The 14,257-nt window shown below is 36.4% G+C and overlaps 1 long non-coding RNA gene across 1 annotated transcript in view; it reads left to right on the top strand.

Moving 5' to 3' along the window:
* Positions 1–1,580: 1,580 nt before the first annotated feature.
* LOC119716229 (uncharacterized) overlaps positions 1,581–14,257 on the top strand; it is a 30,280-nt gene continuing 17,603 nt past the window's right edge. Inside the window, exon 1 of the long non-coding RNA XR_005264003.2 lies at positions 1,581–1,884. This is a non-coding gene — a long non-coding RNA (uncharacterized lncRNA). The remainder of the gene's footprint in view (positions 1,885–14,257) is intronic.

Genomic DNA, 14,257 nt, shown 5'->3' with positions numbered 1-14,257 from the left:
TAACGTCCACTAGTCACTAATCCACTAGTCTCCAAAGTAAACCCTGAGCTGAGTTCCCAAGATGTGGCAAAACTCATACACATCCCCCTGACTAGTGCATTGGGTTTTGGGTAGCCTTTACGTGGTGCCCACATTTCTCTGGGCATCTTTAGAAAGCCTCAGACCCTACCTTGGTGCTTAGGCTTCTAAACCTCAGACTCAGGTGTCAAAAAAGGGAATATGCATCTAAGGTCAGAGAGAGCTCATTGTACTCCTCGGCTTTGAATTATGGTGCCTGGATTCTGTGCTCAACCTGCCCAGGCTGTTGACGTGGCATAGTAGCTAAGATGTTAGATGGCAACACAGCAGATATAATTTTACTGTGAGCTAATATAGGTATAAATCACAGTGACAGAAACAATTTGTATAAAAAAATGATGAAAGGGGTAAATGAAAACTTTACAAGTTTCTGAACTTTTTTTTTTTTTTTTTTTTTTTTTTTTTTTTTTTTGTGTGTGTGTGTGTGTATGTGAACATTTTCCTTGCTGGGTTTTTCACTACTGTATTAGCTCTACAAAAACTGTTACTGACTGTTTGATTAATATAAAAGTATTATTTGAATATCTAAGTGATGATAAGATGATTTTTTTTTATAAATCTGAGGTTTTATAGAATGCTATCTAGAAGGCTAGAATGATATGGTATTTGTTTCTGTTTAAAAATTCTATCCAAGAAAGAATTCCGAGTAGGTCAGTATTAGATTTCTGAAAGCTAACATTTTGTAAACTGCATACAACATCTCAAACATTATATGTCTGTATGTAATTCAGCAAGGCTTACTGATAAATTACTTTGTTTGATTAAATGTATCTTCAGTAACTATGATAAATTATTTTTTTTGACTCATTACTTCCTGCCTAGAAAAGACTATATTAAATGGCAAAAAATGGAGAAAACATAGCATATATTTTTTCATACTTTCAAAGGGCAGTACCTTCTCACTGAATTTCTTGGCATCTATATCTGTGTTTTTTTTTTTTTTCTTCTTCTTATTATTTTTATTTATTATTATTAAAGAAAAATGAAAAAAATCCTAAGCTAAACTTATAAGGTTACAGGACTCATCTGAATTTATGTCTATGGACAAATAGGGAAATTGGAAATAAGATAATTCATGATGTTTTGAAGTGGATAATTTCTGTTATAGGCATAAAAATGTTTTACAGTAGAACAATTAATTTTGCTTGGAGATAAATAAAGAAAATATAGTTATTTTGAAGCTAAGTGCTTTATATGTGGCCATATTCATAAAACTGTGCAATATCAGCTTATCTTCAAATAATGAATCATGACATGATCCTGAGTACTTAACTCGCACATCTGTTCACTGGTTCCATGGATTACATGCCACCTGCATGCTTAGTGATTTCCAGCTCCTAAATATAGTTTCATTATGAATTGAGGAACAAATAAACACATGTGCACTGTCAGTGCACAACTCAGACAGATGGAAAAGCTGCAGATCAAATGGTGTAAAATGCATGCATAAGTTGGTGTGTGTGTAACATTTTGAAAAACAAATAAATCTATTAGCTCTTTTGAGAAGATCATCAATGAACTGGTCAATGCACCTGGAAAGAAGTAATCAGCTAGCACCTGCTCCTTCTGCTGTCTGTCTGAAATGATTGTGTTTACAGGAATCCTTAACCTATTAAAACTTTTCCCATCACAGGTCTGAGCTGACTCTTACAGCTCCACAAATCTTTCTCTACTGTCCCACAGCCATGGAGACTATTTAAGGCATGCGCCTGGTGAGACCAGAGGTTGACTTTCCCACAGCCATGGAGACTATTCAAGGCATGTGCCTGGTGAGACCAGAGGTTGACTTTCCCAGCACCTTTCATGGTATGTCTGTAATCTTGTTATAACCTGGCACTTATTACAAACATGCGTGACCTGTGCTCAAAAGGTATTTTGAGCTGCACAGATATTGCTGTGATAGTAAAAGCTTCTGAGGAATGCTGATAACTATTCACATTTGGTTTTATAAATTTATCTTCAATGTACAAGTATGAAACTGGGTAGATGCTGCATAGCCAATACATTTATTTGCTTAGCACTCTGTATGTATTTTTTTTTCTAGTTTTGTTTGTTTATTTGTTTTGGCACAGGACAGACTGTCATGTTTAGTCAGCTGAAAAATTGCAGGTAGCATGTTCAAACTTTTTGAATAATGTATATACATATTCTTATATAGTATATATAAATTACATATATATATATAAATGTCTATAAATATATATAAAAACATAAGTAGAGTGAATTTTTTAGGCTTGCATACTAAAAACGGATGAGTGGAATTAAATTTCTAGGATGTTCTATTTAAAAGTTGAAATCTCCTTGTTCAAACAAGTCATACTGAATTACAAGAAAAATATATTTTTAAAGAATAAACTTTGTTTATGCTAATTTCAATCTCCTCAATCACATTCACCTGCTATGTGGTACCTGGGGTATTTTTTCTTTTACCATGGATTTGCTTGTTTTTGACATAGCTATGAAAAGCGTGACAGATCTGTCAGAAGTGTGGTTGTGTTTTTTCATATAATTGAAAGCATTTTTGTGTACTGCTGATTGTTTTGTGGGGCAAGTGATACAGGTCTGAGCTGTAGCAAACAGTCTGAAAATGCAGTCTGTGTACAAACTTCTGACCTAAGCCAACAAGAGGACCCTGGTGAAGAAAAGCAGGGCTGGAAAGTAAGTGAGAAACACAAAATGCTTCCAACCTCTTGCTCTTCTGGGAACTGCATATGTGTATCTGAAACCATGGTTTGGTCTGCTGCTTAAAAGGTTGCTTAGGGTTAAATTCTGCCATAAGATTTTGGCATATGGCTCTGATTGAAGTCAATGGGAGTCCTGTGAGTGCATCTGAGGGCACAGTATGACCCTTCTTACTTGTTTTCACTCAATATATTTTTATGCTGTGGCACCTCTGAGCAGGGACAGTCTCAACTGCTCATTCGCTTTAAAGGCCATCTGTAAGGAGAGCTGTTTTTGTTTCTTTCCATTTTCTGAGGAGCCCTTTGTCTTTTTTCCATGGCTTCCTTTCTTGTTGATTTATTAAGGTACTAATGCTCAGATCACAGTCTATAAAAATTAACACTTCAATCTGAAAGAAAAAAACAACCAAGTAGGTAATATAAGTACAAGATAATAGCACAAGCAGTTTCTGGGAGACATAGCATATTTCATTTTCAGCTGTCTTCTCAAAGATAAAGAACAGTTCAATCAAATTAAAAACATGGAGAGATTTTCCTTCAAGCCACATTGAGCAATCAGGTCTAAAAACAAGCCATACTGTGCTCCTGAAGCAGATAATAATATCAATGATGAGGTATTACTATTAGGAGTAAATGGTTTCTGTAAAATAATAAACCGATTCAATGGGCCAAATGATGATAAGGTACTTTTCATGGATATGCCAGAGGCAGAAATTATTTTCTCAGGCTTGGAATCCTAACTTGACATTCCTACTGCAAAACTCTAAGAGGCTTGTATCAGTCTTGTTATTACCATGATGGACACTGAAGTGGGACCCTGAAAGCTGAACGTTTCAGTCTGTTTAAGTATGCTTTTGGGTGGGCAATGCTTAAAGTTCTGCCTTTTGTTCTATATTGATGCTTGTGTGATTGTGGGGTCACTGAGCTCACAGAGACTGCTACAGAGCAAAACTCCTTTTGACAAAAGTGGTATAGGCATAGCATTTTTACGAAGACGATTCATGAAATATGTTGTGTTTACCATAAATATTAACTGTTCTAAAATCAGCAATCTTCCTCCTTACTGTTTCATAGCAAACCTGTGATCTAGTGCAGTGTCTTGTTCTAGAGGTGTTCAGTGCTTATGAATTATGGCAGAGGAAAGAACATCCCTGCAAGGAGGGCTGTTCTCTGTCTAGGCCACAAATTGATAATGTTTCACTTTGGGAGTATGACTGCCTTGGGAATAGTTTCAAACTTTCTAAAATATATGAGATTTGATTAAGTTTTACAGCTTTTTGTAGATTCTACCAGAGCTACTGTATCTGGACTCTTGCAACAATAGAGATGAATTCTGTACAGCAAAACATGGCAACGTCTTAGGCAGTGCCTAGGAATTTACCTAGAATGTGAAAGCTGACAGTCACTTGCAAGCATATTCCTTGCTATAACTTATTTTCTGTCTGTTACAGGCCTTCTTTTATTATTACAAAATATAGCTCTAATGTAGTGTATAATGTAGTGCTCCTATACTTCCATGGAAATCTTTCTCTTCCAATCATTGATTTAAAATTTGCTATACTTTGAATGTTATTTCCTGTTACTTTTAGTTTTGCTATACTGTATTTTACCTCTGCCCCTTTGCAAAACTTATTTATTTTTACATTTGATGCCTACCTGTACGTATAATACTATAGTTTTTGCAAACTAAAATGAATGTTATTAATGAATGCTATTGCCTGAAGTCAGCACATCTCATTGCATTTTCTCTTTCCCTTGCTCTCTTGGAAACAATATTGAGGCTGCTTATCTTCCAGTATTCAATTTGAAGTCATGTTTTTAAATTTTCTTCTACTTTTTTTTTGATCTCTTGAACTGTTATCTTGCTTATGTTTGGAATCCATGGCTTTTTCCAGTAGAAATACAGACCATAAGATCTTACTTTGTTGCCTGAATTAGCTATTTTATATTTAAACTACCATCTCTTGGTTTAAAGCATTCTGAAGGGTCCCCAGTTTCAAGAGTCATAGCCACTCAAATATAATGTTACAGATCTCTCTGTAGTCTTAATGATATAATATTTAAATGTGCTGTCCCTGTAATATGATCCTAGTATGAGACAAGGATTTGTTACACAAGAGAGGAAGACCTAAGAAACTCAGAAAAGTTATCTTTAGGGAGCATAAATAGAAGAGGAGTACTGTCTCTGTCACTGTATGTCTAAGTTAAAGTGCCAGGGAAGGATCTGCACACATGAGGACAGACAAGAATGAGAAAGTTTTAAAGAAATTATTTCTCTGTTCAAAGTGTGCTGTTGCCTGGTAGATGAAGGAAGATGGCCTTGATGAGCTGTGAACTCTTCCCTAATCCACAATCTCTTGTTTCTACACTGGATTCCCAATTCACTAGGGACAGAGGGCTATATGTTCTGAGAAGTTATAAACAGAAATGGTGTCCAAAATCCAGTGATTTGCCTTCAGTTCTATTTGCCCTCAGTTTGTTCTCAGTTCTACTGCTTGCAGTTTGGAAACTGGCTTCCAGTCCTTCTCCCTGAAGAACAGGTATCACATCAAAGCGAGACATACAGTGCTCTGTTTTCAGGATATTACCTGAGAACTTTTTGTGCCATTGACTGCTGTGATGCAGATATCTGGGTCCCCCACCCTGCATCATGTGATGGCAAGGCAGAGCTACTGCAGAAATTTCTTATGCTTTTGCCCAAAAGGACAATACCATAAATGATCTTACCCTTACCTCTTCTCTGACCTGCTGGAGAGAAATGCATGAGGAGGAGTCAATTTGTAGAGGGAAGACCTAAGCAATCTGGTCTGACCTCATAGTTTCCCTCCCACCCCCATGTTATTTGCTGTTATCTGTACCATATTACTGAGCAAAATTTTTCTTTCTTGTCTCTCTTTGATAAGGTTATTTTCTGTGACAGGTGGAAGCTGATGCAAAGGATGTGAAAGGAATTTAGGAATTTCCTAAATTGGCTGGTGCCAGCTTTGTTTTCATTTGATTATTTTAATACTGGCAAAAGAAGAAAGTTGTCACAGTAGGAAACTCACCTAAATATACTTTAATAAAGACGCAGGTCCAATGATACAGCTTTAAGATTCTAGATGACACTGATGGTGTTTTCTAATCTGTTGAGTGCCCAGTGTAAAAGAAAACGGAAGTAGATTCTGGGTAAAAGAAAATAATGCAGTCCTCGTGTGTTTTTCCTTTGCTTAGAATTCCCCAGTAGCTGGTGACTTAAATGCTACGTTGATTTTTAAATAAAAATATCACAAAAACAAAACAATTCAGATCCTATTTTTGTAAGGAAAAGGATGTAAGTAAATACAGATTTTCCTATGGAGTGTATTCTGTGAATTAAATTTACTTCTATATTATTGTTATATACCAGTTGTGGACACACCTTAAAACAGTTTTTAGAGCCTTGAGAAATATAGAGAAGGAAAAATAAACATGTTTCTTTGGGAAAATTGCAGATTTTTTAGTTGGAAAATGTTTGTTTTATGTAGATGTCACTAAGGTCAGCAGTAATTCAAATGAAATGTTTTAGTGTCTTTAGGAATTTTTTTGGGGGGGAACAAAAGATTCTTCTGGAATTTTCAGATGTCGTCATATACCTTTCTTACTATAAAACTAATGAATTTAGAGGAAAGAAAAAAGAAAGAGATTGGAGATTTCAAAAGAGATACGGTGCATAAAACAGCCTTCTGTAAATTGGTAAGACAAAGAGAAGGACAAACTGATTTACTCCAAGTTTTTAAAATGTAAGAAACCCCAAACACATGGAAGTATCACCTTATCCTGAATTATGAACTTTTTTTTTTTTTAAATGATATTTTGTGAGTTAAAAATTTACCATGAGATTGTTAAAGTAAGTGTCAGGAACCAACTTTTTGCCATCTATTACCTGACAGGGGATGAATTATGTATTTGCTATAAAGGTACCTTTTTCAGCTTTGTATATGCATATGTGCATGTATGTTTGTTTAGTTGTATTCACATGAACTGATTTCCTCAGTTTTCTGTTTTATATTTAAAAAATGATCTGACATTTCTGTCTTTGTTTGTGGAAATATATCACAAAGAGATGTACTCTTAAAGGAAGAGTATTGGCTGAAAAAAAGCTTAATTATCAATAACATTCAGAGAGTATTACCACCAGATGTAGTGGATGGTATTTCTGCCCAGGAACTAAATGATCTTTAAGTTCCCTTTCAAGACATTCTATGATTCTATTATGTCATCTGAGAATAGACAATGAGTACCTTTATGGGCTCACCTTTCTGATATGTCTCCATTAAAATTTCCTGAATGTTTTATGAAGACTTGTGTATTTTCTGAGACCGGCTATACACAATCTCTTTTCCTTGCAAATCAGCTTCAAAAAACTTTTATCACTGCTTAGCACTTTCATGATGGGCTCAGTTATATCTCACCGGTTCTGTTAAGTGTATATAACATAATGTTATCATTTATCAGTAAGAGCTATCTATTTAGGCAAAGGCACTAGGAAACCATTAAGAAGATGGTTCTGACAAACGGATACCAGTCTAAATGGCTCGTATACAACAGCTTCTGGGAGTAATACACAGAGGGTTAAGGCACAGAAGGAGAATGCAGGCTTTGCTTGGTTAACCAGTGCTTGGAGAAAGAGAGGTTTCTTTCATTTGAGATTGCAGTGTCTGAAGGTTATGACAATTGTTTAATCTGTGTCAAAAAAAATCTGATAAAGTTGTGGAACAAGAGAAAAAAATGCATGTTTCAGGAATCTTTGGTTTAAACTGAGTATATAATTTTCTGGATCTCTACTCCAGTAAAAAAAAAAACCCTTCCTGCTTTTCTCTACGTAACTGAAATACTTGATCAGTAATTGTGTTGAACTCTCAGTTCAGAAGCATACAGGGCTTTTACAGGAGAGTAGAAATACAGTATATCTGGTGGATTTACAGAAACTACACTCTACCTTTAAGGTTAATACTTTAGAAGAGTCCTTAGGTTCAGCATGTTCACAGGTGGTTGATGTTATTTATTTATTTTTTCCCTTATCCATTTGTTGTGCTTTAATCCCAGAAGGCAGCTCAGCACCACACAGAAACTCACTCACTCCTCTCACAGTGGGACTGAGGAGAGAATCAGGAAGGTAAAAGTGTGAGAAATTAAAGGTTGAGAAAAAGAGAATTTACTAGGTAACGCAAAAGCTGTACATACAAACAAAACAAGGAATTAATTCACTGCTTCCCATCAGCAGTCCAGGCACTGCCAGGAAAGCAGGGCCCATCACGTGTAATGGTTTCTTGGGAAGACAAACATCATCACTCTATTTCCCCTCCTCCTCCTTTTCCCCAGTTTTTATTCCCAAGCATAATGCCATATGATGTGGGACATCCTTTTGGTCAGACAGGGTCAGCTGTCCTGGATGGTTAACTTCCAGTCCTCTAGATCCATAACTGATACCGGAGTGTGATTTTTTTTTTTTTTTTTTGTCATTACCTCCATATCCTTATATGGGAAGTAAGAGAATAGCCCCTGTTGTGGCTCATCCAATGAAAATCAATACTTTTGTATTTTCCCTGACTTAATGCAGTGTAGGTTGATTGTGATTTTGCTTTCATTGATATAAGTGTAGGGTTTCCATAATTCAGTCTTATCCAGTCTTCAGTTTCTTATAATATGGTATGTAGTTTGCAGAAATTTGAATTCCTTCAGGAGAGGAAAAAAAAAATTATGTCCTTTCCTATTTTCTTTTCCTGATCCTTGATTTGTCACTTCTAAAAGTAAAGAAATGAAAATAAAAGCACATCAGTGAAAAGCTACATTGTCCCTGTAAAAATTACTGCAATAACCTCACCCTCCAAGAAAATACAAGATGAACCATCCATGCAGGATGAAGGGACCCTGCAACTGAAAGGTGGAGACTGGAGAACTCTAAGATGTGATTGTCTTTGGTCAACGCTGCAGGAAGAGGACTTTTTTGTGTCGAGGAATACTTAAATATATACATTCCTGTCATCTTCATTTTTTTTTTCTTTCTTGATACAAAAGCAAGTTAAAGAAACAGTTAATCTTTCAGAGACCTATTTGGAATGGGAAAGTTAAAAAGATGCACATAAGTACTGATTTTTGTAGATGCCAAAATTCTTTTGATTTCAAGAAAATCCACTGATATGAGAGAACTTGCCAGAGTTGTCAGGATTTACCAATTCTTAGTTTGCACGTGCCCCTTGTTTTCAAAATCTTTTGTAGTCCCTTTCTGACGTTAATCATTTACAAGGGATTTTTAGCACTCATTTAATTCTGTATGTGTATGTCATTTCTGAAACATGCTCTGAGATTCTCCAGCTTGCCTCTTAGTTGCTTTGTGGAAGCCCTGGTGAAACCTCAGTGATTTTACTTTTTTCTTCCAAAGACTGAAAACAGTGAAAGTTGTCACCAAGTTAGCTTGATGAGACTGCCTGTGGTGGGAGGTTTCATCTACATGGCTGACAACATAAAGAACGGGCGGGATGTCATGACCATCATTTCCACAGTTGAAGGGCTTTGACTCAGTAGGCTGTCGAGGAGCTAAGTTGGTGGGCTAGTAGGGAGCTATATAAGTTTCAAACAGCCTTATCAAAAATCTGTCCAAACTGATTTTTATTTTTCTCCCACAAAGTGTTCCGTTTTCAGCAAAAGAACAAACTTCTAGAATTTACATTGTGAAAGTCAGATTCAAGATGATTCAATAGTGGAGTATTCATATTTATAGTCTAGGGAAAGGAATTAAACCTTAAATATTGAAAATTATGTAAGTTATTGTTGGTGCTCATATGCAGAGCCTAGTTAGCATTGCTCAGAAAGTTAACTACTTATTCATCTTCTTTAGGTCCACAAACATGAATGAATTGGTATTGTTGCTCAATGGGCATTACAAAAATAATACTAAGAAAAGGTGTTGCCTTCAGTATGATCGATGCTGTAGCACAAAAAAAGGATGAGGAAAGTATGGGGTAATTTACTTTCACTTGCAAAAAAAATGGAGCTCCATTGAAAATCTATCAGCAGAAAATTAAAGAAAGGCTGAAATAAGCAGCCACGTTAGTCTTCTTCAGTAGCAATGCTGAAACTGAAAAAGTGAAGGCTTTGAAAAATTGAAATGCAAACGAATAACAGCAAAAAACAGCCAGTTTAATTTAATTTTGATGCTGTAAATAAAACAATGTCCTATTTTAATAGAATAGGCCACATGACACTTCTTCTTTTCATTGTATTACAAGATTGCTTCCTTCCATTTTATGAAACAGTGCTGTTTTGTTACACCGTAGCAACCAAACTTACTGAGATGCAAACATTGATCTCTACCTGGTTTCATATATATTTTAGTGAATTTCATAGATTTTGCGTTCTGTTCTAGTTACATTTATATGAAAGATTCTGCATACAAGAAGGGTGAAAATCTGAATCTATTGCCTCAGTGATTCTACTGCATAAATCTGCCACCATGAAAGATCTAAATAGAATGCATTTTTAATTTGCCATGAAGCAAAGATGAAAACTCAGTATGAAAGTGATTTTTATGTATTTGGAGTCTGATATTAAAAAAAACAGAGGCCTTCTCTTTTCATGTAAAGGCAGTGATGGTTGTTTTCAGTATGAAAATGAACAGTAAATAAATCTTACATCAGTTTATTATTATTATTAATTGTAGAAATTAACAAGCTTTATCAAGCACATGGCAGTCTGCCTATTTCTCCTTAAGGAAAAGGGATATTTATGTATGAGAGGATATTGCTGATTTTCTGAAGGAAATAGGGGCCAGATCTGATAAATAACTTGATCAAGATCTATAGAGACTGGGATACAAAAGGGCTGGGACTGCTTAATGTGCCTTTAAGGCAACAGCTTTGAAAGTGACTTTTCTTGCCCAAGCTCCCTTTCAGAACACTTACGTGAACATAGAGTCAGATATGAACCCATCACCTTGTTTGGCTGGGAAGCACTGATTACAGGCCTGTTTCTGCAATGCCCTTCAGTGATGTGGATGCATTTGGTGCCTTCGAATCCAAAACACAGACCTCCACTTGAACATAGGTGTATATATAATCTTTTTTTTTTTTTTTTCTTTTCCAAAAGAAGTATTTTCTTTCTGCTACAGGAAGAAAAGTTAGTTGTTTTAGCAATGCTGTATTTTTTTGTAGCCTAGCCTTTTAGTAAGAGAAGTCACTCTGGAAATGTCAGACTATGAAGATTCAAACTCCTAGGCATTTTTGGTGGGTGAGGACAATTCAGGATGCATTAAAGGGAAAGAAAAGAGAAAATAACTATAGACCTGTGTTTATCACACTAATCTCAGAGATACTGTTCAGGATGGTATGGTGCTGTGTTTTGGATTTAGGATGAAGATAATGCTGATAACACACTGATGTTTTAGTTGTTGCAGGACAATACTTACTGAAAAAGTCAGGGACTTTTCAGCTTCTTGCTCTGCCTGACAGTGTGGAGGCTGGAAAGGCAGCAGAAGCTGGGAGGGGACAGAACCAGGACAGCTGACCCAAACTGACCAAAGAGATGTTCCATACCATATAGTGTCATGCTGAACAATAAATATGGGAGGAGTTGTCTGGGGAGTGAGGAAGTGGGGAGTAGGAAGAGAAGGATGCTGTTCAGGGTCTGGCTGGGCATTTGTCAGCGGGTGGTCAGAAACTGCATTGTGCATCACTTGCTTTGTGTATCACTTTATTATTATTGTTGTTGTTTATTAATGATGATTATTCTCCCTTTTATGTTCTATTGAACTGACTTTCTCAACCCTTTTTTCTCCAATTCTCTACACCATCCTGCTGTATGGTGTGGGGAGGGTGAGTGAATGGCTATGTAGTGCTTAGTTGCCTGATGGGTTAAACTACAATTCCAAGCAAAGCTAACTGTTCAATTTAAGTGGCTGTTAAAGACTTGTAATGCCCATTGGCAAAAACCTCAGCTGTACCAGTTTACAAATGGAGAGAAAAGAAACAGTCCTACGTCTTGCAAGAGATTAGAAAAACTTTCTCAAAGGTGGCAGGAGTCAGGAAGAATCTCAAGTGTCTTCAACTTCGTGTCTGGTAGAGAGGTGATACATGGGCTTCCAAGTCTTCTTGTATCCATGCTATTTTGTGAGCTGAGCTGTAAGTTGTTTATAAAAGCTAGGGAAATTTCAATAGTGCTTTTTTTTTTTTTTTTTTTTTTTTTTTTTTTTTTTGTGAAACAAATAAAAATTAGACAAGCATCCAAATGACAGGGACTATTTCATCCCAAAAGCTAACTTACATGGCAAAACCTACATATACAGAGCTAAATTCTTTTACCCTTAAGTCATCTATTTTTTTTTTTTTTTATTAACTGGGAGTTTGTGTCTGAGTTTTTTGAGAGTGATAATTGATAGGAACTAAAAGTTAGCAGGGAATATGCTAAAATTAAACAATGAGTGTAATGATAGGATAGTGACTTCAGGTTTGTTTTGACACTGTTTTGTTTCCTATAGTGCACAAAAGGTTTTGAAGAGAAATTCATAGCCTCAGTTGAACAGTACCCCACAGGCAAGTTTCCTCTATCATCCCTGTTCTAGCCTCATCTATGGTATGTAACAGAACAGCAGGTAGACGGATAGTGTAGGTCAGGTTGATTTATAGCATCACTAAGCACTCCTTGTCTGCTAAGCAAGAAGGTTTCTCTACAAGTTGTGCAGTGAATTCTCTTGTATTTCAGCAGATCCTGTGCAAGGGGGCTTGACTGATGTTTTATGGTTTGGAGGACAGTGTCCTTAATGCATAAATACTTCCAGCTAGTTTTCTTGAAGGCAGATTATTTCATGCTGATTTACAGGGCCAATTGATTTTATGCTTATATGACTCATAAGAAATCCAAGAAGAAACGGCCCCTCTGGCGTAAATGGAAAATGCACATTCATTAGATGTATATGAATAAAATTTGTTTTATATATTAAAAATTAGGCTGACTTTTAAGGTATGGAGTTCTTATTGGCAAAATAAAACGAACTCCAAGGGTACAAGACCCCTGTGTCTCACAGGACTGTAGTGGGACTGATAAAGAACACAAAGAAGCAGACTGTAATAATATTTTGCCTATAATATTTCTTTGTTATTATTATTATTTTTAATTCTGTCTTAATACTTTGTTTTTATTTCTGTCCTAAAATCAGTGGTAGTTCAGTGACCCTACCACTTTGGAATGAAATGACAGTTTGTTTCCATGAACACCATGGTGTGACTCAGAGTCTTCCTGTGAGAGTCTTCCTCTCTGCAGGAATAAAACTTAGTCAGTGTTGTCCCATAACCTAATTCCAGCTCTAGACCCACCTGTTAGAAAACTGCAGCCTAACCTGAATGGACAGCATTCACTTCTGCAATCTGCAAGCTTTCCTTCTGCCCTCACTGTGTGTGATGTAGCCTTGACCAATAACACAACAGCTCAAACCCCAAGACCTCAACCAAACCTTTTCACTCCAGCATCCACCATACCATCTTGTTTACCTTCAGTGAAGACAGAGACTCCCTCATACCAGCTTCCTTCTCAGATGTGTGGGTTTATAGAAAGCAGTAAAAAATATAATTTTCCTTCAGGGAATTGCCAATATTTAGTGTGAAACTGGGTGAAAGTTGCTGAAATCCAGTTAAGGTTCAAGATCATGTTTGGGATTGATTTAGAATAGGATAAAAGAAGAGTGAAGAGCTAAACTTCCTCTAAATTTCAGGATGATCTTTGGCATAGTTACTAACTCATATCAGCTGGATTAAATGATTTATCATTTCTTTTCAGATTTATTGGTTTATGATAGTGCTTGCAGGAATTAGAGATTAAATCAAGAGAGGAGCAAAGCTTAGTGTGTCTAAATATAGCATTAAAATTTCCAAATGCCTCTGCCCTCAGCCAGGACAGACTACAACAGAGACAAATAAATTGGCATGTAGAGTGTATCCTGAAATACCAATTCTTTAATGCCTGGAGCTCTGAACTCTCACCCTCACACAAGCACAAAACCCAAAACTACCCTTGACCATTTCCAGTCTTACCCTCCAATAAATATGAGACATTTACCGCTGCAAACACTCCATCCCATTAACTCACCATATTTTTCAGAAATTAGCAATAAACTGAATTCCACAGCCCCTTTAGTCCATAGCATTACCTTAACCCTAGACATATTTTTTCCTGATTAGTATTTGCACTACCATGTTAAATTTCCCAGACCAAATCAGTTAATGAGCCTACCTAACAGCCCATTACGAAGCCCTGTGGACCATGCTGTCTGAAGTAATATAGGGAGATTTCTATCCAGGCTGAAGAAGCTTGTTCTGACAGAGGTGAAAGTAGTATATTAAGTTAGACATGGACCACAGTGATGCTTAAGCTTAGAGCTGGCTTGATTTTAGGGCATGGGGAAGACTAACTAGGACTTGGCTTACTGATCTGTTCTTTAGTGCTTGTTTAATGTAGGAAGACTCTGAGATGCTCAGTCAGGATAGATG

Source organism: Anas platyrhynchos, chromosome 2 (genome assembly GCF_047663525.1).
Source record: "Anas platyrhynchos isolate ZD024472 breed Pekin duck chromosome 2, IASCAAS_PekinDuck_T2T, whole genome shotgun sequence".
NCBI classification, from domain to species: Eukaryota; Metazoa; Chordata; class Aves; order Anseriformes; family Anatidae; genus Anas; species Anas platyrhynchos.
The sequence above is the reverse complement of the archived record's forward strand: the minus strand, read 5'-3'. Positions and strand labels throughout refer to the sequence as shown.